Source organism: Echinops telfairi, unplaced genomic scaffold (genome assembly GCF_000313985.2).
Source record: "Echinops telfairi isolate 266 unplaced genomic scaffold, ASM31398v2 ScPeMD7_17;HRSCAF=63, whole genome shotgun sequence".
Taxonomy (NCBI): Eukaryota; Metazoa; Chordata; class Mammalia; order Afrosoricida; family Tenrecidae; genus Echinops; species Echinops telfairi.
The window spans coordinates 10,909,221-10,933,974 of record NW_022103914.1 but is presented as its reverse complement, the minus strand read 5'-3'; the positions used below and the strand labels follow the sequence as shown (position 1 = coordinate 10,933,974).

At 37.7% G+C, this 24,754-nt stretch overlaps 1 protein-coding gene, 1 non-coding gene and 1 pseudogene across 4 annotated transcripts in view; 1 reads left to right on the top strand and 2 right to left on the bottom strand.

Moving 5' to 3' along the window:
• FGF12 (fibroblast growth factor 12) overlaps positions 1-24,754 on the bottom strand; it is a 636,348-nt gene that overhangs the window by 93,801 nt on the left and 517,793 nt on the right. The window lies entirely within an intron of this gene.
• Positions 6,271-24,754, bottom strand: part of LOC105979503 — an 88,371-nt pseudogene continuing 69,887 nt past the window's right edge.
• LOC115868661 lies at positions 14,754-14,860 on the top strand. The gene has a single exon (XR_004045728.1). It is a non-coding gene; the product is annotated as a U6 spliceosomal RNA (small nuclear RNA).

Sequence of the window (24,754 nt, the reverse complement as noted above, 5' to 3'; positions counted from 1 at the left end):
AAAACAAACAAACAAGACCTTTGATGAGGTGTGGACACCATGACTACAATCGGCTCAAACATAATAAGGATTCTGAAGATGCTGTAGGACTCAGCAGTCTTGTTCTGTCGTGTGTACAGTTGCTTGCTATGAGTCAGAACAGAGTAGATGGCAATTAAAAACAAGCATTACCAATCCTACCTAGGTGATGAACCATCTATACTATTACTACTGCTCAGGAGCCCTGGTGGCATAGTGGTTACACCGCAGAGTCGGCAATGAGAAATCGCTTCTCTGCAGAGGAAAACAAGGCTTTCTGCTCCAATAAAGAGAGTTGCGTCTTGGAAAGTCACAACCTGGTTTCTGAGTCAGAATCAACTTGATGAGAATGAAGGAGAGAGAGAGAACCCACAATGCATTTTCATGGATTAGACAAGGATTTGGAATATTTTTGTTTTAGTACCAAGTCTGGTTATTAAGGAAGAAAGATCGACAATAAGGTTCCGTAAAGTTTATAGTCAAATAAACCCTACTCTGTAACACACGGGGCCACTATGAGTCAGAGTTGACATGATAGCAATGGGTTTGGTTTTTTTATTTTATTCTGTGTAAGAATTGGTTCTCAAATGAACAAAAATCATAAGTCAGCCAGCATGACTAAAATGCAAATGTTGTCATTATCAAATGATGAACAGGGTATGCTTTTATAGTAATAGCTATATTAATGAAATAGTTGTACTAGTTTTAATAATAATCCTAAATTCTTTGAAGCCGGGAAGACCAGGGCGTGTGAGATGACCCTAAGAAGAATACCTGCCATTAAATACCAGTTGGATTACTGAAATTCTAGTACAGAAAACTCAAGTATGAATCAAGAATCTTATTTTTAAAGCTTACCTGTCTTTATAGTTACATACAATACTATATGCAAAAGGTTAAGCTTAGTCTTGCAATTGCTCTAAATCAAATGTGTAATAAAATTCCCTGGATCTATCCTTTGTGCTCCCGCAACATTTAATATAAGTAAAGTCCTTAAAAGATTTCTATGTCACGTCAGAACAGAAAACAGGTTCTGGAATACTATCTTTAGATAGGAAAGCTAGAAAGAGCCCATCTTGTTGTCAGGTGCTATCAAGTTATTTCTGAATTACAGCAACCCTACGCACAGCAGAATGAAACACTGCCTGGTCCTGAGATATTCTCACAACCATTGTCACGTTTGAGCTCATTGTCGCAGCCGCCATGCGGTCCATGGTCCCAGCAGTCTTCATCTGTTCTCCGATCCTCTTCCAGGGAGTGGCCGCTCCAGATACCACAGTATGTGGAATGAAATCTCATCATCATAGCTTCTAAAGAACATTCTGTAGTATTTCTTCTAAGAGAGATTTGTCTTTTTCTGACAGTTCATGCTGCTTTCAAAATTCCTCACTCTACATATTGAATAAGTATGATAAAAGGATACAACCTGACAACCCTTTCCTGACTTTTAACCATGAAGTATCCCCTTGTTTTGCAAATATAGATGCCTCTTTGTCTACATACAGGTTCCTCATGAACGCACCGAAGTGTTTTACAATTACCCTTCTTCTTACTGTTAATTACAATTTGTTAGGATCCATCCACACAGTCAAATGCCTTTTCATAGTGAAATACAAGTAAACAACTTTGGGGTATTCTCTCTTAAAAAAATAAAAATTATTGGGGGCTTGTACCACTCTTATCACAATCCATACATACATCCATTGTCTCAAGCACATTTGTACATATGTTGCCATCATCGTTTTCAAAGCATTTTCTTTCTACTTAAGCCCTTGGTATCAGCTCCTCATTTCCCCCCCTCACTGCCTCCCTTCCCTTGATAATTTATAAATTATTATTATATTTTCATGACTGTTGTGCATCTCCCTGGGAGGGGGTTATAGGTAGGTCATTGTGATCGATTCCCCCTTTCTCCCCCCACTTCTCCATACCCTCCTGATATGGCTACTCTCAATACTGGTCCTGAGGAGTTTATCTGTCCTGGATTCCCTGTGTTTCCAGCTCTTATCTGTACATGCTCTGGTCTAGCCATATTTGTAAGGTAGAATTGGGATCATGATAGTTGGGGGGAGGAAGCATTAAAAAACTAGAGGAAAGTTATATGTTTCACTGGTGCTATACTGCACCCCAAGTGGCTTGTCTCCTCCCCATGATCCTTCTGTAAGGGGATGTTCAGTTGCCTACAGATGGGCTTTGGGTCTCCACTCCACCCTCCCCCTCATTCACATTATTATTTATTTTTTGCTCTGGGTCTTTGATGCCTGATACCTCATTCCATTGACACCTCACGATCACACAGGCTGGTGTGCTTCTTCCACATGGGCTTTGTTGTTTCTCAGCTAGATGGCTGCTTGTTTATCTTCAAGCCTTTAAGATCTCAGATGCTATATCTTTTGATAATCAGGTACCATCAGCTTTCTTCACCTCATTTGCTTGTGCACCCGCTTTGTCTTCAGTGATCATGTAGGGAAGGTGAGCATCTCAGAGTGCCAGATTATTAGAACAAAGTGTTCTTGTGTTGAGGGAGTACTGGAGTAGAGGCCCAATGTCCATCTGCTTCCTTAATACTAAATCTATAAATATATGTATATAAATCTATTTCCCCATCATCATATATAAATATATTTACATATGTACATGCCTGTATTTAGATCTCTATAAATGCCCTTTGTCTCCTACTTCTTTCCTCTATTTCCTTTTACTTTCCTCTATTCTCTGATTTCGGTCAAAACCCATTTAAAGTCAGTAATAATATTCTTCATGTAGCCAATTTGATTCCTGTATCTTCTTAAATTGAACAGAAACCAAAAACTTTGCTCTGTCTCTGGTGGCACTACGCCTGCTGTCAACTGCAAACAAGGGAGAGGCATATGAGGTGACCTTCTCAATGCTTTCTGAATACTCAAGCAGTCATTAATACTCACATCCTAACAGTTTTTATGTAAGACTGACCAAAGGTAGGTATGAGATCCCTTTCAAGCAGTTCACACCAAAAGACATTGAATGACATAATCACTCTCACTCTGCTACAAGGGAGATGCAGCTATTGAAAATGACTGTAGTCTAGCCAGAACACAAAATAAATGTAGACACGAAGGTCATTGGTCTGACATTTTCAGCCATATTGTAAAGACAACATTATTATCAATGCATAAATACAGTCCACTGTCTATTTTTCTTAGCGTTTCAAATGTGCACTCATGAAGTGGAGGATCTAAAACATTGAGAGCTAAAATAACACTTGTAGTAAGTCTAGGCTTATATTTCATCTAGAATTTTACCAAACTTTTAAGGCATGCCAAAAAATTGACTTTCTACTTTCATTTATTCTGATATCCTTTTATATTTGTTTGTCAGATCCTGAAAATGCTACATTTGGTTAATGAAAAACATTTACTGAATCATGTTTTTGGAGATGGATGTATTCCAGCAATAAATATTACCTGATTAACCGGATCTAAGTCTCGGTGCTGTAGTGGTTAAAGCACTCAACTGCTAACTTACAGATTAGACATTCACAGTCACCAGTCCCTCCATAGGAGAAGGGTGTGTCCTTCTGCTTCCATTAAATTGACAGCCTTGGAAACATTTTGTGGCATTTATACGCTGTCCTATAGGGTAGCTGTGAGTCGCGATCAACTTAATGGCATTGGATTTAGTTAACTGGACACTCAGTAAAAGCAAGTCATGATTTTGGCAGGTTTGATGTTACACTTAGAAGAGGATACCTTTAAGCATAGTCATCAGAAAATATTCTACATTTTGTACATCACCTAAAATTGTACATCTTGAGTGAAAATAATGACACAATTACAAGCACAGAGGATATTCTCAAAATAAACAATATTAAAGTATCACTGAAATGAAATTATATTTCAAGTCTGCACTATGCTTACAATTTTGAACATATCCATGATAGTTAATGTTATGTGTCCACTTTTCTAGCTAATGGCTCTCAGTTTTTTTATGAAACATTGGTTTGGGTGATGTCATAGAGTAGTTATCAATTTTTATATATCAGTTGACCTTGAGAAGAGCATGTTACCTTCCATAATATAATGTAGTGGACTATCACGTAATAAACTCCCAGCATGTAAAGTAATGCCTTCCCTAATGTAATACAATATCATCTCCTTCCATAAATCAATGTAATCACAATCCATAATGGGATATGACACATAATCAATCAACTGAGGTCAAGCTAGTGTGGAATGGATCCTAAAAGTATTCACTATTGAGTCATAAAAAGATCAAAGCAGACAAAGAGACCCAAACACACAAGGGGGAAGACAAATGCTATATGATGCCGCCGGGGCTGCAATCCAAAGAATACCAAGCCTTGCTGCCATTAGGAGCTGGGCGGAAGGCTCACAGAAGTGATTGACACAGTCAATATCCAGAACTGGGAGAAAATTAATCTCTGTTCTTTAAAACCACTTATTCATGATATTTCTGTTGAGACAGCATTAGGTAACTTAGAGAATACTTATATATTGAACTAACAGAAATAATGGTTATTTCCCAATAACATTAGTTAAATGATAATTATATTGCAAGAATACTTTTAAAGAAATTAATAAAAATCTAAGGGATGGCTTTTGGCTTTTTATTCCAGGACACAATGTCAAATAGAATCTTTCTTCATGCTGTAGTGGATTCAATAATTTATAGGCAACCAAACCATTTTGAAAGTTTTCTTGTTCATCTAAGACCCAGAACAAAATCATACCAATGTGAATGGGGGGGGGGCATGGAGTGGAGACACAATGTCTATCTGTAGACAAATGGACATTCCCCTCACAGAGGGGTCACAGGGAAGAGATGAGCCAGTCAGGGTGCAGTACAGCACTGATGAAACACACAACTTTCCTCTAACTCTTTGGTGCTTCCTTCCCCCAAATATCATGACCTCAATTTTACCTTAAAAATTGGATTAGACCAGAACATGCAGAGATAAGAGTCTGCTAGAGATAAGAGTCTGCAACACAGGAAATCCAGGATAGCTAAACCCTTCAGGGCCAACAATGAGAGTGGAGATGCCAGGAGGATTAGGGGAGCATGGGGAGAATGGTGGAATTGATCACAAGGATAAACCTAGAACTCACTCCCATGGGGACGAATAATGGAAAAGTGGGTGAGGGGCAATGGAGGGCAATGTAAGATATGGAAATAAAAATCTATAATTTATCAAGGGTTCATGAGGGAGGGCCAGTGGGGAAGAGAGGGGGAAGAAATGGGGAGCTGATATCAGGGGCTCAGGTGGGAAGAAAACGCTTTGAAGATGATGATGGTGGCATATGTGCAAAAGGTGCTTGACACACTGGAGGAATGTATGGATTGTGATAAGAGATGTAAGAACCCTAAATAAAAATGAGAAAGAAAGAAAGAAAAAATAGAACGTTTTCTTGCTATAATTTACTACTAAGAAAAGATACACCTTTGACAATTGCTTAAAATCAGAGAAGGCCAAATACACAAAAGGTAAAACTCACTTATATTCCCAGAGAGAGTAGATTTCTACTAAATGTAGAAACTAGGTGGTCCGTACTTGTTGACTAGGACTCAGGTATAGGTATCCAAAAAGAGCAAGAGTGTATTATTTCTTCTGGAGAAAATATGCCCTTACACATCATAGTGAGCTTTAGCTAAAGGAAATGTAAGGTCTGAAATTAAACTGCACAGGGATGAATCATGGAAAACTATTTGAAGAAAAGGCCTGAAAACACCTTGTCACTCTTTTGGAATACTCTTGTTTTACCACAAAGTGTATGTATGTATGTATTTGCTGTTATTCAAATATTCTAGGTCTTCCTAGAACATATAACTGAGCACAAGAGTCACCTAGGAATATCTATTTATGTTATTATTCTTTTTCTAGAAAATGACTAGAATATTTCTACTAAATTTATTCATAATAATCCCATACTGCAAATAGTCCATATGTCCATCAACAAGAGAGTATGAAAACAAATAATAATATAGTCTACAACAGAATATTATATAGTAATAAAAAAGAAGGAACTATAAATACATAAAGCAATACTAATGAATCCCAGAAAGACTAAATTCAATGGAAAAGGCCAGACATAAAGTTGCATGTATATACTTAAAAGTATTTATAAAAAATGTTGGAGATAGTTATTAAACAAAAATATGAAAATGTGAAGACGTTACTTACATATCCTCCATCTTACTTCAGAGAGGTGTTTGCATTATGTCCAACCTTCTCTGCAGGGCTCAGTCTCCTTTCATTTACGCCACGTCAGCGTGGCCGTTTTCATCCTCACGGGACTCAACTATGTTTCTCTGAAATCTTCTTCCAATTTTAAGGGGAAAGAATGTCCGACTGGAAAGATGAGGCTGTGGGTAAGATTCTCCATGAAATTCTCGAAAAGCAGCCCGGCTACGCTGAGAGATGAGCAGGGGTGCTGCCCTGACGGGAAAGCGTGCCTCGGCTTCTCTAAAATTTTCACACGAATTCAGTTTTCAATTGTTTAAAAATGTCATTCGAAATCTCCCAAGATTAGTCCTTTGGTATCTCAAAAAATCCCACCATGACTTTTATTTTCTCTCTCTTTAAAACAACTATAACAAAACAGTTTCACTGGTATACAATTTAATTTTCAAGTATATTAAGAAGAGTTGTGCAATCATCGCCACAATCAATTTTGGAACATTTATTTCTCAAACTGATTGTTGTTAGTTCCCATTACTCCAAAAGCCTCCCCTGACATTTCCCTCACCAAACAAACAAACAAACAAACAAACAGAAAGCCTCACTTCCATTGAGTTGATGCTGTCTTACACCCGATAGGACAGGGTACAACGGTCTTAGTGAGTTTCCGAGCCTATACTTTTTTAAAGAGTAGCAGATATTGAAACTGAACTTTAAAAGGGAGATTGCGGTAGTAACATAATCTCCTGTCAATTTGAGGAAATTAAGCGTGAAGGGGTGAAGTGTCGCCTGTCAATCAAGTTGCAGCTGGTAACCTCATTTGGAGGTGCAATGGAGATAAATAACTCACTGGCGACCACTCCCACTCTCTCTGCCTTCCCTTTCCTGCTGTTGAGACACTCAGGAGCTGGGGGAGCCACGTGGAGATGCTTCCACCGCCACAGAATGCACAAGACTTTCCACACACCGGCTCGTGATCTTCCTGCACTGGCATCATTGCATGTGCTGTGTGAGTCTGAGAAGAATTTATGGACAAGTATCAGAGTATCTGACATATGGGCTAATATCAGACTTATGGATTTGATCTGCACTGGACTGGGATGTTTTCTCAATAAACAATTGCTCTTTGATATAATGCTCTCTCTTACATGCAAAGGAGTGTCTCTGGATTTGTTTCTATTGTCAACCATGACTAACACAGAGATCAAATGATAAGGTATTACATTTTAATCAAACTATATCTGCCACAATTGACTTTATAATGCTTCTATCTTACAGCAAGGCTATAAATATCCCTGAACTATGGTCAGAAGGGAATCACTAGAGGCTTATTCCATGTGGGGGCCCTGCCCACTATCATTTTCTGAGATGACTCCTCTACTTTCAAATTAACTGGTTCAGCACAACCCATTGAAAGTTCATGTTTTGATTGAGCATTTTTTTGGAAGGTATCATAATAATACTAAGACAAGTGTATTACTGACAGAACTTGTCTAGGGCCATCACAACTCACAGAGACATTCCAAACCATATTTTGTTTAGATAAACCTGTGCATGCATAAATTGGAAACTTTATAGTAACATTCTTTCACTCATATAGTTATAATATGATTTAATGGATATGAAGTTTAAGATTGGACAAAACAAGTTTATATGATAAAAATCAGAACAATAGCTAATTCTGTAGAGTAAGTTGATTACCAAATGTTTTTGCATTAATGCCTTAAAAAGTTAAACCATTGTTTATTGTTCTGACCCATAAGCACACCTTAGACTAATTTCTCTTTTGCGGATTTCATATGTACAATTATTCAATTTGAATCACCAGTACAGATAATAATCATTCATGTTATATTATTTTCTAAGTGGGAAAAATGTTTCAGGGAATTTGAAAACAACAAAAAATACAGCGTGGAGTAATGGCTAAAAGAAACAGTTGACTTTACAAAACAAGCAAATAAAATATTAGCTCATCTCCCAAAGTAAGATTTTGTTTTTAAATAAAAGGAACTTTGAATAGATATTCCCCATGTTCAAAATTATGCAAACCAGAAATATTTTAAATGGAGCTAAGGAAGAATGCCTTCATTGACAGGATGATTAAAAGCACCAGGTTTTGAAGAAAATATAGGGTATTACCTATTTAGAATTAAAAAAATCCAATATTTGTACCTCAGTTGGTTGTATCTCACAAGAATCAATGACCCGGTAAGATGCAAGACACCTTCTTCTATCAACTACTTTATAGAAAATCAGTAGCGTTCAACTAATGCAACGATCACTTTGATTCTGATCAGTCTCAAACATGGTAAGAAATTGATTCAATAATAAAAAATATAAAAACAATCTTAAACGTACCACTAAACTAGCAGGAGTCACATGAAGTAAATTGAAGGCAAAGAAACAGAAAGTGCAATTTTCTTTGAAAAACAAAACAAGCATTGCTCCCCAGTATCCTAGGGGAAATAGGCTTAATAGCATGGAAAGAAACCAAAAGGAAGAAAATTTATTAACGAGGGAGATGCAGTATTTGACATGACTTATGCATTGGTGCCCAGAAATCACCTCCGATGTATTCATAGGCTCTCGGATCAAGAGACACAGCTTGATTTCTCAGAGCCCCTAGGGCCAGACATTGCCTTCCCAATGGCAAATGTCACAGAAGTGCGCAGTCGCCTACTCTCAAACTGAAAAGATAATATTTCTGAGAACAGAGAAGCAATTTTATTGATCTTTGACTTTTGTTCAGACACGGAAAGAATACTACTGTTGAATAGGCACAGGAAAAGTTGAAATAGGATGATATTTAGAAATTATAAGTCCTGGCAGGAAGGATGTACTTAAAAACCTGGCCACGTAGAGAGAGGGAGGGAGGGAAGAGGGAGTGAAAGGCAGGCAAAAAGGCAAGAAAGATTAAAGGAGGGAAGGAATTACTTAACTTTGATCAATGCTAAGAAACCTAATTGAGAAAATTAGAATGTTCAGTTGACTTTCTGCCAAATGAGTCCAGAAATACAAATTAAAACTAATACAAGGATTGATAGAGATTGAGAAAATGCCTGAGTCTGAGTAAGCATTGCATTTGAAATAGAAAATGGTGCTAATGTTCTGAACTCTGTCATTTCCTGTTGACCCAGAGAAAACTTTCCTGACTTCAAGTACATAAAAAAAGAGGAAACATTTTCTCAAAGAATAACTCTGGTTATAGAAAACATTCACTTACTTTACAAAACAAATGGACAATTAATTATTGTTAGCATAACTCTTGTCATTTAATATCTTGGTATTATGAGATAATTTTACAAAAGACAAAGATACATTCAATTTCATGCATGTATTATAGCTGCTTTCCACATCTTGATACAGTATATGTGTAATATTTTCATATCAAATAACACAAGGGCGATTTAGAAAACATTTACAAAGTAAAACTCTGAAATATGTTATTGGACTAGTAATGATTTACAATATACCCTTAAACTAAAATTATCTGATTCTGTGTACAAGCAAAAACCAAGGTTCTTGAGCTAATATGTAAACACTGAAGGGTCAAGTTGAAAGATATTACATACTTATATTAACTAATGAGTCAAATTATCTAACTGCTGAAAATTTAACAATGCAATCAAAATGCTTGTGAATCCAGCTTGAATTATTATAAGCTCTCTGTTGATGTACCACTGCAATTCTTGTTGAATTCTCTTCAACAATATTTTATGATATTAATGATATTGTTCAATAATTTCAACATTCGGTTGGGTCACCATTCTTTGGAAGGAGCACAAATATGGATCTTTTCCAGTCAGATGGCCAAATTTCTACATTCCTTGACATAGATGAGTGAATGCCTTCAATGCTCCATCAACTTTGGATCCTTGTTGTTCATGAATGCCCTCAGCAAATCTTGGACTCCCTCCTTCAGTATCATTGGTCCTGAATCATAAGCTACTTCTTGAAATGGTTTAGTGTCAAGCCGTTCTTTTTGGTACACTGACCCAGACTTTTTATTATTTATATATTATTATTTCTGTTGTTTTATGATCCTTCTTTCATTATAAGACTACGATAAAAAATAAATAGAAATATCGCATACGGAGCATTTTTAAAGCTGTTTGGCACAGTATCAGGCCTCAATAAATGGTAGATCATTATTACAAATAATAATATCATTCTCCTGACCCTGGACATCACAGTTGGTAGACCAACAATGACAAAGAGGAAGACCCTCAATGAGACAGACTGACACAGTGACTACAAGGAAGGGCGCAAACATAATTTTGAGAATGGCACAGAAGTGAGCAGTCTTATTCCTTTAGGGACAATCTAAATTGATCGATTTATCAGATAATAACAAATGTGTTATGGGTCCTAAGCAAAAACAGAATTATCAATATATTAACAGCTGCATATTGATATGCATATCATAATATACATTTTTACAATAAATTATAACACATATGTTGAAATAAAAATTTAGCTATCAAGTCAGATTCTAATATTTTGGTTGTTGTTCCTTTGTTTTTTTTTGTTTTCAATAATTTTATTTGGGACGCTTACAGATATTATAACAATCCATGAATCAATTATATCAAGTGAACTAGTACAGATGTTGCCATCATCATTTTCTTTATATTTCTACTTGAGCCCTCTGATATCAGCTCCTCCTTATTCCCTCCCTCCCCCACTTTTTTTTACTTGCAATATCTGAAGAATCATCAAAAGGTAAACATAACTTTTTTATTTTAAGGAAATCTTAAAAATTGTACTTTAAGAGGATTTGAAACCAGTCAATCATTGCCATCAAATTTATCCTGACTCACAGCTATATAGCATTTCTGAGACTACAAATCTGTACTGGAGAAGACACCTTATTTTACTCCTGCAAAGTAACTGGTGAATTTGAACTGCTGACCACAGCGCCACCAGGACTCTTTTTTTCTAAAGATTAAAGTTTTTTTTTATTTCTCACATCTGACTCCCAGGTAGTTTTTAATACAGAAGAAAAAAGTCTGTCACCCTTACGCTAAGCATAGGTCCAGCACATATATTTTCCTAGAGAGGTGTGGATTAAGTCTACTGAATGTGGCCATCAGTGTTTCCATTGGCCACCAATGTCCTTGTTGGTGCTCTATCGAATCTAATACTGTACCTACCTGACAGGACTTTAGGTGATATGCCATGACAAGGAAGTAAAACAAGCCATTAAACTGAGATTTATAGAGCTCTGTGAATACCATTTTTGGTAGGGAGGGAAATTGCAAGTCACTTTTGTTATGTCTTGTCTTGTTGCGCTATTCCAGATGATGAATGCATTGTCATAAATATTCAGGATCAGGCTAGAGTATGATGAACCCAGCTGGTCAGCCCCATCCTGTCCTCGCCTCGGTCATCACTGCGCCTTCCGGCTACACGTAGGGAAAGTCTGACCTCCTCTCCAACCGCAGCCACTGGCGTTAATCTCCTCCACTGCCCTTTCATAGAGTTCGCATACTTTCACAGCAGTTAAATAAAGGGAACTTTAAATAACAGGGCAAAATACACATTGTTCTACTGTCTTTAGATGGGAATTATATGTAAACTAGAGCAGTATTTTGAGGTTTTTTTAAATTTAACTGTGATTTCTATCCTTTCTCTGAATCTAGTGCTGCATTACAAATACACACAAACACATACAGTCTTACAATGGATGGAATTATTAATATGGATTCATAAATTTTTATCGATATTAGAGAGAACATATTTTTTTGTTTATTTATAAATATAAATATATTTACAAATGTTTTTATAGTTTATATATAAAATAAAGAAACTTCAAATTTGTACTCATATTCATGTTTCTGTAAAAAATAAAGCATAATAATTTCCATGCCAATTAGTAGTATGGCAAATACTATACATGTACCTATACATAACCTAAATATTCTTCTAAAAATGTAAAAGGTTTCCATTTTGTTCCATAAAAATTACTCTATTTCTGAGCCATTTTATCAGACAAAAAATGAAATAGAGTCATGTGCTACAGCATAAGAAGAGATGGTGCCAGGACCACGTAGTGTTTCATTCTGTTGTGCATAGCATGGCTTTGGGTCAGCTTCGACTACTGGCACCGAACAAATACGACTACTACTTATTGTTTTATCTGATATATTTAATTAAAAATTGATAGGAAACTATGTAGCTAGCTAGGGACCCCAAGCCCAAACCTTTTGAGATCTAGGTGATCCCGAACCATGGTGATCCCATGGTTGTGTAGAACTGTTTCATGGAATGTTCTTGTCTATAATCTTTAAGGCCACCAATCCCATCTATTTGTCATACTATGATAACTCGCACATAGCATTATGCTGGAAGGTGTGCCATCAATATGTCAAATACTAGCAGGGTCACCCAGGGTGGAAAGGTTTCATCAGAGCTTCTACACAGACAGACTTGGAAGAAGGATATGGAAATCCAGTCTTTAGAAATGTCCAATGTAAACCTTAAGAATAGCAATGGAACACTGACTAGAACAGAACTGAACGATGAGCACCTCAGATTGAGAGCTACTTAAAATATGATTGGGGAAGAGTTAGCTCCTTAAAATTGTGTAGATATTAATGATATGGATAGAGTAAAGCATCAAAGACCTTCATTGGCTATTTGATATTGTGGAAACTATAAAGAAATAGTCCTACATGTCTATTAGTAATCTGAATGTGGAATGCATGAAGCATAAATCTAGGAAAATTGGAAGTTGTCAAAAACTGAAAAGGAAAGTTTGAAGACTGATATCGATCTGTAATGAACTGGCATTTGTTCATTTTAATTATGTAATCATATGATCTACTATTCCATGAATGACAGATGAAAGGTGAATGGCATCATCTTTATCGTTTAAAAGAACATTTTAAGACCTATCCAAAAGTATACTTTCAATAATATATCCATAATATCAAAAAAGGAAGATGAGCTAATAAGACTATTATTTATATATGGACATACCAACTACTTGTGCTAAAGATAAACAAAATGAGGATTTTAGCAACTTCTTCAGTCAGACACTGATCAAACAATTGGAATACAAAAGCTGGAAAATATGCTGGAGATCACATGACAGAATTTTTGAGAAGCTCAATCTCATCAGTCAGACCAGGCCAGTGGGCCAACTGCATAAGAAACATCAATTGATAATATGTACATTCAAGTTGAAGCTGACGAAAACTAAAATAAGGACACATGAACCAAAACATGACCTGAGTATGCCCCCACTGAATGTAGAGACCATACCAGGAATAGATTTGACACACGGAACATTACCGTCCAAAGAACAAGCAGACCACCAAGTGCTTTAAAATCAGGAAAAGTGTGCATCAGGCTTGTAACTTTTAACCACAGTTATCCAATCTGTATGTGGAGCAACTCATCGGAGAGGCTGGAATAATGAAGAACACAATATCAAGATTGGAGGAAGACTCATTAAGAACCATTGATATACAGATGGTACACCTAACCCACTGAAAGCAAAGAAGACTAAGAACTTATTGGTACATAAAGAAAAAAACACCTACACAACTGGACCAGCAAATAGCATTATGATCAATGAAGAAAAGACCAATGTTTTCAAGGATTTAATTTTACTTGGATCCCTAATCATTGCTCGTGGAAGTAGCAGTCAAAAAAATTAAATGACACATTGCATGGGTAAATCTGCCGCAAAATCCTTTTTTTAAATGTTACAATGCAAACATGCTACTGCGATGCTTAAGGTGTGCTTGTTCTATGCTATGAAACTTTTGATTGCCTCATATTCCTGTGATAACTGGACAGTGAGTAAGGAAGATCAACAAAGAAATTATGCCACAATTATTGGATGTTCTTTGGACTGCCAGAGAAATAAATCTGCTTTAAAAGAAGTACAGGCAGAATGCTCCTTTTAAAGGAAGACTGTGAGAATTCATCTCATGTTAGGAGGGACCCGTCTCTGAAGAAGGACATTAGGCTTGCTAAAGCAGAGGGTCAGCCTGGAAGAGGAAGACTCTCAATGAGATGACCTGGCTGAGTGACTGTAACAATGGGCTTCAACATAGCAAGGGCATTGATGATGATGGCGGATCAGTTTTTTCTCTCTAGGCTGCATCAGAGTTCTATCATTTGAAGTCAACGTAAAGGTACCTAACGGAAAGCTTCTGCATTGCCACTGTCTGTGTTTGAACTTCCAACCTTTATGTCAGTGGTCAATCTTAACTCATTTGTGCAACCAAGGGATATTATAGAAGACTAGATGATGATGATAGATAGATAGATAGATAGATAGATAGATAGATAGATAGATAGATAGATAGATAAAGGAAGGGAGGAGGGAAGGAGAAGAGAGAAGGGAGGAAGGAAGAAAGAATAATATTCCATGAGTTCAGATACTTTCAACTGAGGTAACATGAGCTTTTGAACTTTCTTTCTCCCCCACGCCCCCACCCGCAGGTTTGGATCTGGTCAGTGACTATTTGGAAGTTAATTTATTTATTTTTAATCATCTGTAATTTTCATATCAGGATTTCAAACAATCCATAAAACCTCATCCTTTGTGCTCGCTTAAGCAGCACATATACTAAAATTGGAACAATACAGAGAAGATTAGCATGTGCCCTGAGCAAGGATGACCTGCAAATTTGTGAAGCATTCCATATTTTTTTTTAAAAAGCAAAAAAAAAAAAACCCCAAACCTCATACTTCGATGGATTTTTTCCATAAACTCATAAAGTAACTGCATTTATGCTCTGAAAGGATAAAATATAAAACCCCAATTCTTCTTGGTAATTGTTATTCGGTCCTACATGAAGGTAAGTAATATGCTATAACTCAGCTATTCTTTAAAAAATTAAATCAGTACCATCATTGCTACATGCCTTTTTTAGTTTTCCCACATGTTTCAGATGATAAATAAGTACCACTGTACTTTCTTTGTAAATAATCTTCTTGGTACTGAATTCCCTGTGTGTCTCAGCATAAACATTTCTGCTTTGAAACCAGGATTTTAGATGCATGTCTCACTTTTGCCACTGTGTTATTTAGACTAAAACTTCCTATTTCACAACAACCATAAAAAGAGCCAACCCATTACTTACCAATCTCTACAGCAGAGAAAAGGATTGTCCCTTAATCCCCTTATCAGTTTTCCACACACATTTCCTGTCATCATGTGTACTCCCAACTTAGGAAATGTTCCTTAAATCTTTATCCAACATACAATATGGTTTTGGCTGGTGAGGTTTAATTTTCCGTGAGCGGCTTTCTCACGTCCTCTCCACGTCTCCACGTCTATGAGAGCCACGTTGTTTTCCTCCTTTGGGGCGGTGTTGCATATTGAAGGGCTTGTTAGTGATGATTTTGCTGATGGATGGTTTTGGCAAATTTTCTAGTCACTTGACTACGGAATTTTTTTTCTTCTTCAGGGAGAAAATACTGTCTCCTTTAGGAGAGTCCCCAAGAATTCATTGTAAATACTGCTGACTCCATAGTTCATACCAATATCGACAGATTCATGTTTTAGCAAGATACACTTATTGCCACTGAGCAGTTGGCTCTGAGAAATCTGTGTTCCTGAGTAGACCTGTGCTCCCTAGGGGTTTTTTGGTTTTGTTTTGTTTTCTGTTATGATCGTTCATAACCAAAGCAGATTGTCAGGTATTTCTTCTGTAGCACTGTTGGGTGAATTTGAACCATTGATCTTTTGGTCAGGAGTGACGTACAAACCTTGTACAATGGAAAGACATTTTACACAAGATAGAGCAAAATGCTATTTTAAATATTCTCATTTTATAAGTTCCACTTGACTCCTGAGGGTGGGATACTAACAACTGAGGGAAATAGAACTGGGACTTATTTCCTGACTGGTACAGAGGGAATCTGGAAAGCCAGTGTTCCATGGTAGGAAAGCCGCCACTCTGGTGGTTGGAGATGTAGTCCAAGTACATTTTCCTGCGGTAATCTATCATTTCCACAGTTTCTCCCCTTAAAGCTGTGTAGCCTTAAAATAAGCACATGGTTGATTCTACCTTCCTATAAAAGCTAACATTCCTATTGGCTCTGTTTCTTCCCACCACAGCATCCAATCCCTCTCATATCTTCCTTCAATAGCAGTTGGGCATAGGGGGACTTTATCCCCCCCACCCCCCAGGCCTGGATTCAAAATGTTTGCCATAAGCCTGAATTTTTGGCTATAATAATTTGGTCATTAAGTTTTGCTTTGGCAGCTTTCAATAACCATGTCGCCCATGTGGCTCTTTCGAATTTTATATATAAAACGTACGGGGGAATTGTGGGAAACAGGTGTCTCTCAAGTCATCTCCCCCAGATATATGTTAGACTTAGGGCACTGCTTGCTACTAATGGCAAATGATTGTCAAGTTACCTCCCTGCAGACTCCAGCCATCCAGAGCAAGCAGACACCATTGTTTCTCCCACAATAGGCAGAGCTCACTCCCTGCGGTTAAGGACAGTGGATTACTTCCCCTGAAAACTTAGACTAAATAAAGTCTCCAGCTCTAGGGCAATCAGGGTTAGGCTGCCATCATGAATCTAGGGTCCCCCCATCTTGTCACATGTGTACCCCCAATATCTCCCCTTCCTATTGCGTGTATACCCCTAGATCGTCCCCCTCCCATTACTGTAACCTATAGCACAACCCCTTCCTGTGATGTATGTCTTTACCTGTAATTAGGAGGCATGTACACCCCCAAAGATATATAAGCTTTGGTTAGTAATAAATCTCTCTCTCTCTCTCTCTCTCTCTCTCTCTCTCTCTCTCCTGCCCTGTACCACCAAGAGGAGCTGAGGTGAGCATGCTACCATGTGATGTGCCTGACTCCTTCATTTTACTCTCTTTCCTATCTCTCGTATTTTCTATGACTTGACTATAATGTTTACTTATTATCGCTGTACAATTGCACCTACTGGACCTGTGATGATTTGTTAAGGGCGGGTTACCCTGACACCTGAGTGAGTATAACACTGCAGGTAATGTTTTCAGTTCAAATTCTTGAATTCTAATCTATATTCTACCCTGTTATTTGTGATCACAGAAACATTTGTGCATTACAAATTAATTGTGGGCAGTTTTTCTCTGGATAAAAAAAAATCACACCTGAATAAACAAGCAATTCCTAATTATAAATATGATGAAAGATTTTTAACAGTTGATTTATCGATTTAATCGATGTAGTTTATTTATAATTGAAAATGCATCTTACTAATAGGGTCTTTGGAATTAATCCATTAACAACAAAACTTTGGGAAATGGGAATATCAGCTACTTCTTTCTTTTGTTATATTATCATTCACATGAAAATCACAGTGGTATTCAAGTATTTATTTCACACCACCAAAAAACAAAACAAAACAAATCACATATATGAACATGCTTGTGGTGAATCAATAGGACTGGCAAATATTGGCCAACTGCTAGCTCAGAGTTCCTCTAGCAATGATCTATGAAAGACATTTTTATTGCTCATGAAAAGTACAGCAATGAACAGTAAAGAAAGAAAAACTCCATTTTCTCTAAATAGATGGAATTTCAATTTTTGTCATTGAGTCACTGTAGAATGAGAATCCATCACATGAATGTGTGATGTGTGTGTTTCCATGCGTATGCCTCCCCTTCATCTGACACCACCAGTCTGTTTTATGTCACTTCTGTGTTTCAGCTGAGTAAGTCCTAATAGAGAATTTAAAGTCATTCTCCAGAGAACCCAAACAAATTACTTTGTTGCATTTAAGATCCAACCAGAGTGGCTTTTCTTTGTCAATTTATTACACCCAAGGGCACTTCCTCTATTTATTTCGTCTGTCAAGGTCATGCAGTTGGTAGAGCTTGATTAATGAAACTGCCAAACAGAATCAGAAGTTGAAAATATTGGTCTAGTTTCACATAAGGTTATGCTAAAAAACTGAAAGGGGAAATCTTTATAATGAAAATAATGCATAATAAACTAATAGAGCTACACTGAAATGTTTCTTATGATTGGATGATGAATATGAATGATAATAAAAATAGATGTAGAAACTATGGTAAAATGGTTATAAAGCAACTTTTTATATATAAACTGCAGCTGCCAATATATCTGTAAAGAAAGAAATGACACCCCCCCCAAAAAAAAAATTGAATGAGCTGAGCACAATCACGCTGCTTCATAACCCTAAAGGCATTGGACTGAAATAAGGATATTTAAATGCATGGGCAAAATGCAATAAATCTATGACATACGAATATGTACATTCTATGGTTGAGAGAAAAGGATTTCAAGGAAATGTTTTTAAAATGTGAGTAAGGAGGTGATTGCTATTTTCTACTCTAAGGAAACCTGTAAATTAAAGGTACTTTAAAAATATTTTCTCAGAAGAAAATTACAGATGTTCTTTCTTTCCATAAGATATAAACCTAAAGTCAATCTTTCCTCCCATGCTCCCCCACCTAAACTAATGGAAATGGTTTAACCTAAGATAATAATTAAGGAAAATATTGCATACACATACAGCAGTAAAAATAAAACAGGTGATACATATTTCACAGGACCTCTGGAGGTGTAGTGGTTATGTATTGGGCAGCTAACCATGGTGCCAGCAGTTTGAACCTACCAGCTACCCTGTGGGAGAAAAATTAGGCTTTCTATTCCCATAAAGAATTATAGTCTTGGAAACTTATGGGCAGGCCTATCCCATCCTATTATAGGGTCACTGTGAGTCAGAATTGACTCAATGCCCGTGAGTTTGAGTTTGTTCGTTTGCTTGTTTGTTTTTAACTGCTTCATGATCAAACCAGCGGCTCATATCTCAGATGTTTTGTCCAATGTCAGACTTCTGAATTACTCGTATATCACATATCTGTCAAGGTGAGGCCTGGTTTGCACAAACAGTGCTTGAGTGCAAGCTAAGAGGGTGGCACTTGGAACGCACCCAGAGTCACCACAGATGGCAGTCTTTGAATGTCCACAGCACTGACAATCCTGTGGGTTGCTTCTACTCTACAACGCGGCATCCACGTGAGGCAGAATTGACGTCAGTGACGACCGTGGACTTCACAGCACAGCATCAAGTATGAGACTTGACCTGCTCTTAGATATGTCGTGAATGACTGGCTCTCTTCATTGCGGCTGCTTTTAGTGACAAATTATTGAGTAACATAGCTAGCCTTAGCATAAGTTTATTACAGAACAATAGCTCATTCCATGTTCATACCGTTAAATTTTCCTTCTACCTCCTTATTCTTTCATTTCTTGAAGCATCTTTATAATAATGGATAATAACTCTATCAATACCCAATCCAACATCATTATATAAAAGTATCACAATGCCTAACCAACTAGTGTTTCTTTTCACCAAATCATTTGGAAGCCACATCATTATGTTTTATTCAGGTGTCTTAAAGATATACATCTATTTTGTGCTGTTTACAGCATATTTGGCTTCTCCCTGAGATTGTGTACTCATGAAGACAAATACAATGTCTTATACATTTTTGTATCTGCTACCAAATTCATATTGTACTTTATCGATACCCAAAACAAAATATGAAACATTTCCACAGAATCAATTCCAACTCACGGCAGCACCATTGGTTACAGAGTAGAACTGAGCAGCATTGAGTTCTCTGGGCCGCAATCTTTATAGAAACAAATCATTAGGCCTTTCTTAAGCTTTCTCCCTACCCAACTTCCCCACAAAAAAAATCTCGTTAACATCAAGTTGATTCCAACTCCTAGTGACCCAATAGGACATGATAGAACTGCTGCTATGGGTTTATGAGGCTGTAACTCTTTACAGGACTTTACATTCCCATTTTATTCCCATAGAGTGGCTGGTGGTACCAAACTGCTGACCTCACATTTGGCCACACAGTGCAGCATAAGCACTACACCATTCTTAAGCTAGTGCCGCAAACATTTCTAAGGAATCCCACTGACTTGAGTAGTCCCTGCCTTCCCTAAGAGAACTATGGGCTAGAGTTCTTCTTGCCCAAGACTTAATTAGGGAACCAAGATAGAGGCTATCTGAGGGCAAACTATGCATCAGACAAATCCACAGATGCAGCATTTACACAGGTGACGGGAGGGATTCTAATCTGTTTTTCTGGAACTCCTCAGCTAGTTTAATTTATAAACAGAGGTCCAAGGGCTGAAGGGGGTGGGGCTGGGGTTGGAGAAACCAGGTTAATTTGCTTTCTGTGGAGAATGCTAGCACTGTGCAGTGAAGTCCCCCCTCCCGTGATTTTGAAAGACAGGCTGAGAGGTGCTGCCCTCTAACCCTAACCCCGGGCTGTCACTTAGAAAATGGTGGAATATATATTCAGCTGGCAAAAGCCACAGAAAACTGCTTGATCCACCTAAGGAAGTTAAATTCTACTAGAATCTAACCCAAACTAAAGAAAAACAGAGTGGAAAAGGCTAATGAACTGCTTTGATGGCAGGTGGAGCGTGCCACCATGTTGGGATAGGGTAGGGCTCTGTCCGAGGGAGGGGGAGGAAGGCATAGGCTTTCCTTCTGGACCAGATGCACACCACAACACAGGTGAGGGACAGAGAAGTCTCCTTGGCTGTGCTACCTGGAGTCCAAGATCAGAGGGTTCTCATCGCCAAGTAACAGATGTGTACCTGACTGTGGGGTGTGTAAGGGCGGAGGGAAAAGCTACAAAGGGCAACCTGCAATAAAGATGCTAATTCAAAGAACTGCAGGAAAAGGAGTGAAGTAGGGAATCTTTAAAGAATCCATTAAAGCTCTCAGGAAAGAAAAATAACAACGTATATTGGCCTGGTCTACCCTATGACCCCAATTTTAAACAGCTGCCAGGACCCAAACCCAAACCAAGCTCCACGTCATCCAGTCAATGCCAACTCACATCCACGGAGACTGTCACCATTAATGGGAGCAGAAAGCTCAGTTTTCTCCCTCGGTGCTGTTGGTGGTTTCCAACTGCAGACCATGCAGCTGGCAGCCTGACACCACCGGGGCTCCTTCTTGTAGGGGAGAGGATGTTATAAAGCCAAAAACAAGCAAACAAACAACAACAGAGTGTCAATGACCCAATGGAATCACGTTTTACTGCTTGTTTTCCTGAGAAGACATCTCGATGATTTTATTCAGAAGGGGTCATCTGTTAAGGACATCATACCACTTTCTTACTTTAAGAATTAGGAAAGATTTGACTAGACACCTGAGAGTCAAGAGAGAGGGGGCAAAGAAGGCTTCCAAAGAGGCTCCCAAACACTGTTGTTAAAATTCACACTCATTTGCTCAACATTAAAACCCAGCAGTTAGCTAACAAACCTTGGTGACAGACTGCTATTAATTTTGTGCTGACTCCATACATGTAAATTAAACCACTACACGTTCCCCACATGCTGCTTCTGACATTTGTTTTGTATAAGTAAGCTGGCAGCGGGGAGACAATAAACATTGCTCTCAATTCCCTTGGCAACTGAGCAGCTGATCACTTTGTTAATTTCCTAAAAGATATTTAACAACTCCTTCTTGAAGTCAAAAGAAAAGTGATTTAAAAAATCCTTTCAATACCTTATATCCTAAGCGCTGAAAGTTATACTATTTAAAGAATTTTCCAAAATGCTTTTTTAGATCTGGCTGCATGCACTAAATGGAAAATAAAATTATATTATGTAAATGTATATGAATAATAATAACAAATGATATAAATGAATTCTACGTTTTAAAAAAATACAAAACACTGAATGTTACAATTTTTATTCTCACTTAATCCTAAAAGTTCATTAGGAACTATCATTTTTTGTTTGGTGCATCTAAAACTCAGAACTAGAAGAATACTTGGCTTATTTAAAAATACATGAGAAGTAAAGGTCTTCTATTTAGAGACGTTTCTCCTCAATAACTAGGGAACGTATAAATTGCTCAGGAAAATTCCATGGTGTTCCCTTCTTCACCTGTAGATGAAGAGTTTTCAATCAGAAAACAAAGTGTTCCCCACAGCGAGCCTGGGGCTGTGTAAACACATGAGCTCCTTCATTCGAGTTTCTATGCATTTGGACACTTGATTATCTGTTCAGTAAAATGGGCAGAGTGAGAGTGGCTCCTTCATATGGTTTTGGAAAACCCCATCTGCAGTGTAGATGCTCTGCAAATCCTTCCCTTCCGGTTCTTCTCTAATGAATAGAGTTGCCCTAAGTGTAATATAACCTAAGGAGCCCTGTTCGTGTAGTGTGGTTAAAGCTGCCAGTTACTACAACCTAAGGTCGGCATGGCAAACCTATCCCTGCCGAGAGCAAGGGAGGAAGATGTGGTAGTCTTCTTCCATCAGGAGTCCAAATTGACTGGGACTTCATCAAGTGTGTATTTAGGTGTAATGATATCACCTATGTAAGGTTCCTCTGCTTTGACTATCGACTTCCTGAGCCCTCGCCATGCAGCGATGAAATGTTAGGCTGCAATAGGCAAGGTGGGCAGTTCAAAACCACCGCAGCCCTTACAAAGTTTTAGTCTTGGAAACTCAGAGGTGATTCTACCTTCTATCCTATAGGGTCGTTATGAGTCACCATTGACTTGATGGCCTTGACTATAGTACAGTATTGACTTATCACAAACCCTGTCTCTAAAGTCATGAACTTGAGTCCTAAGTGGGCAGTCCTTTGTTCTTGATCACTCACTCCTCACACGTTTTGTATGGTTTACTCAATCAGCACTGTTCTAGGCACTTGAGATGCATCTATAAATTAAATAGATGGGAATTCCTAGGAACTACACACACATATACAACAATCTCAAATTCAGTAATTTTGAAAACCTATAAAGTGATCTTAACAAATAAACATCATATTCCCTCTGCTCGTCCATAAGCTGCTTTAATGCAGAATTTGAGTTTTTCTACTTTCTGCATTCTGTACACGCCTGGAAAAATAATGTGCAAGTAATATGTGTTCAGTAAATATAGGATTCAAGTATTCCAAGTAAGTGTAAATATGACTTTTAGTAGAGCATGAAATAATTTTCAGTCACTCTTAACCATCTTTCAAAGACAATGTTTAGTTAAGCATTCAAATGTGAACAAATTCTAACTATAAACTAAACCAAACCCACTGCCATCCAATTGATTCTGACTAACAGCAACTCTATAGGACAGAGTAGAGTTGTCTCTTTGGGTTTCTGTACGTCTTTACAGAGCAGAAAGCTTCATCTTTCTCGCTGGAAGTGGCTGGTGGGTTCTAACCGCTCAACGTGTGATTAGTAGTCTACTCATAACCCACTATGCCAGCAGGGATCCTTTCTCAAACAGAGTGGGTCCCAATTTAGATTCTCCTTAATGTTAGGAATAAAAAGGAAAACATAAATCTGGATAAAGGAGTAAAGAAAATAATTCATTATCTTATTTAATACATGTGTCAATACAAAGAAGTAGCTATTGTTATTTTTCTTTCTGGAGGATAAAAGTGAAGCAAAAGAAGATAGCTGAGTTGTCAAAGACCCACTGTACACTTTATTAAGTAGAACCTTCATACTTATTAGAGAAAACCTGCAATAAAATTTCTTAGACACTAGAGATTAGTAAAACTCTCCCTTGATGGTGCAAAAGATTAACATGTTTGATTCTAACTAAAATGTCAGAGGCTCAAATCCATATTGTGGGACCAAGCCTGGCCATATATTTCTAAAAAAAATTGCCACTGAAACTCTATAGAAGAATGGGTCAGAATTGATTGGATGACAACTGATTTCTAGTTGGATTTCATTTATAGACCAAGAAGAATGGAATTCTAGGACCCCACTAATGTTAAGGTTAGCAATTCGAAATCACCAGCCACTGAGCTTTTTACTTCCATAATGAGTTAGAGTCTCAAAAACTCACAGGGACAGTTCCATCCTGCCCTATAGGGTCACTAAGAGTCAGCATTGACTCTGATGGCATTGAGCTTTGTTTGTTGTTGTACACCTATGAACTTACCACAAGGAATCTAGTAAACCACGTAATGCCATTAGGACGTCTCACACTGAGAGTGCTGTTTCTATTAGAAGACTATTAGAAAATGCAGGTGTATTCAATCTAGGTAAGAAGATTGATGTACCTTGTATACCCTCACCATTTTCCAAGAGCCTTCTCATGTGCACACTATAAATAAGTCAAGCAGCAGCACTGCTTTAGTTTGGTTTTTCACGTTGTTTGCTTGGTTGGTTGATGGATTGGTGCAAAATCAAAATGGGAGTACGGTCAATAACTCAACCATTCTTAAAGGAGCTACCAAAGAAAATTCTTGCTCTTTAAAAAAAAATCATTTTATTGGGGGCTCATAGAACTCTTATCATAATCCATCCATTGTGTCAAGCACATCTGTACATTTGTTGTCATCATCATTCTCAAAATATTTGCCCTCCACCTGGGCCCCTGGTATCAGCTCCTCATTTTTTCCCCTCCATCCCCACCATCCTCTCCCTCATTAACTTTTGATAATTTAGAAATTATTATTATTTTTCATGTCTTACACTGTCCGACATCTCCCTTACCCACTTTTCTGTTGTCCGTGCCCCAGGGAGGAGGTTATATGTAGATCCCTGTAATCGGTTCCCCCT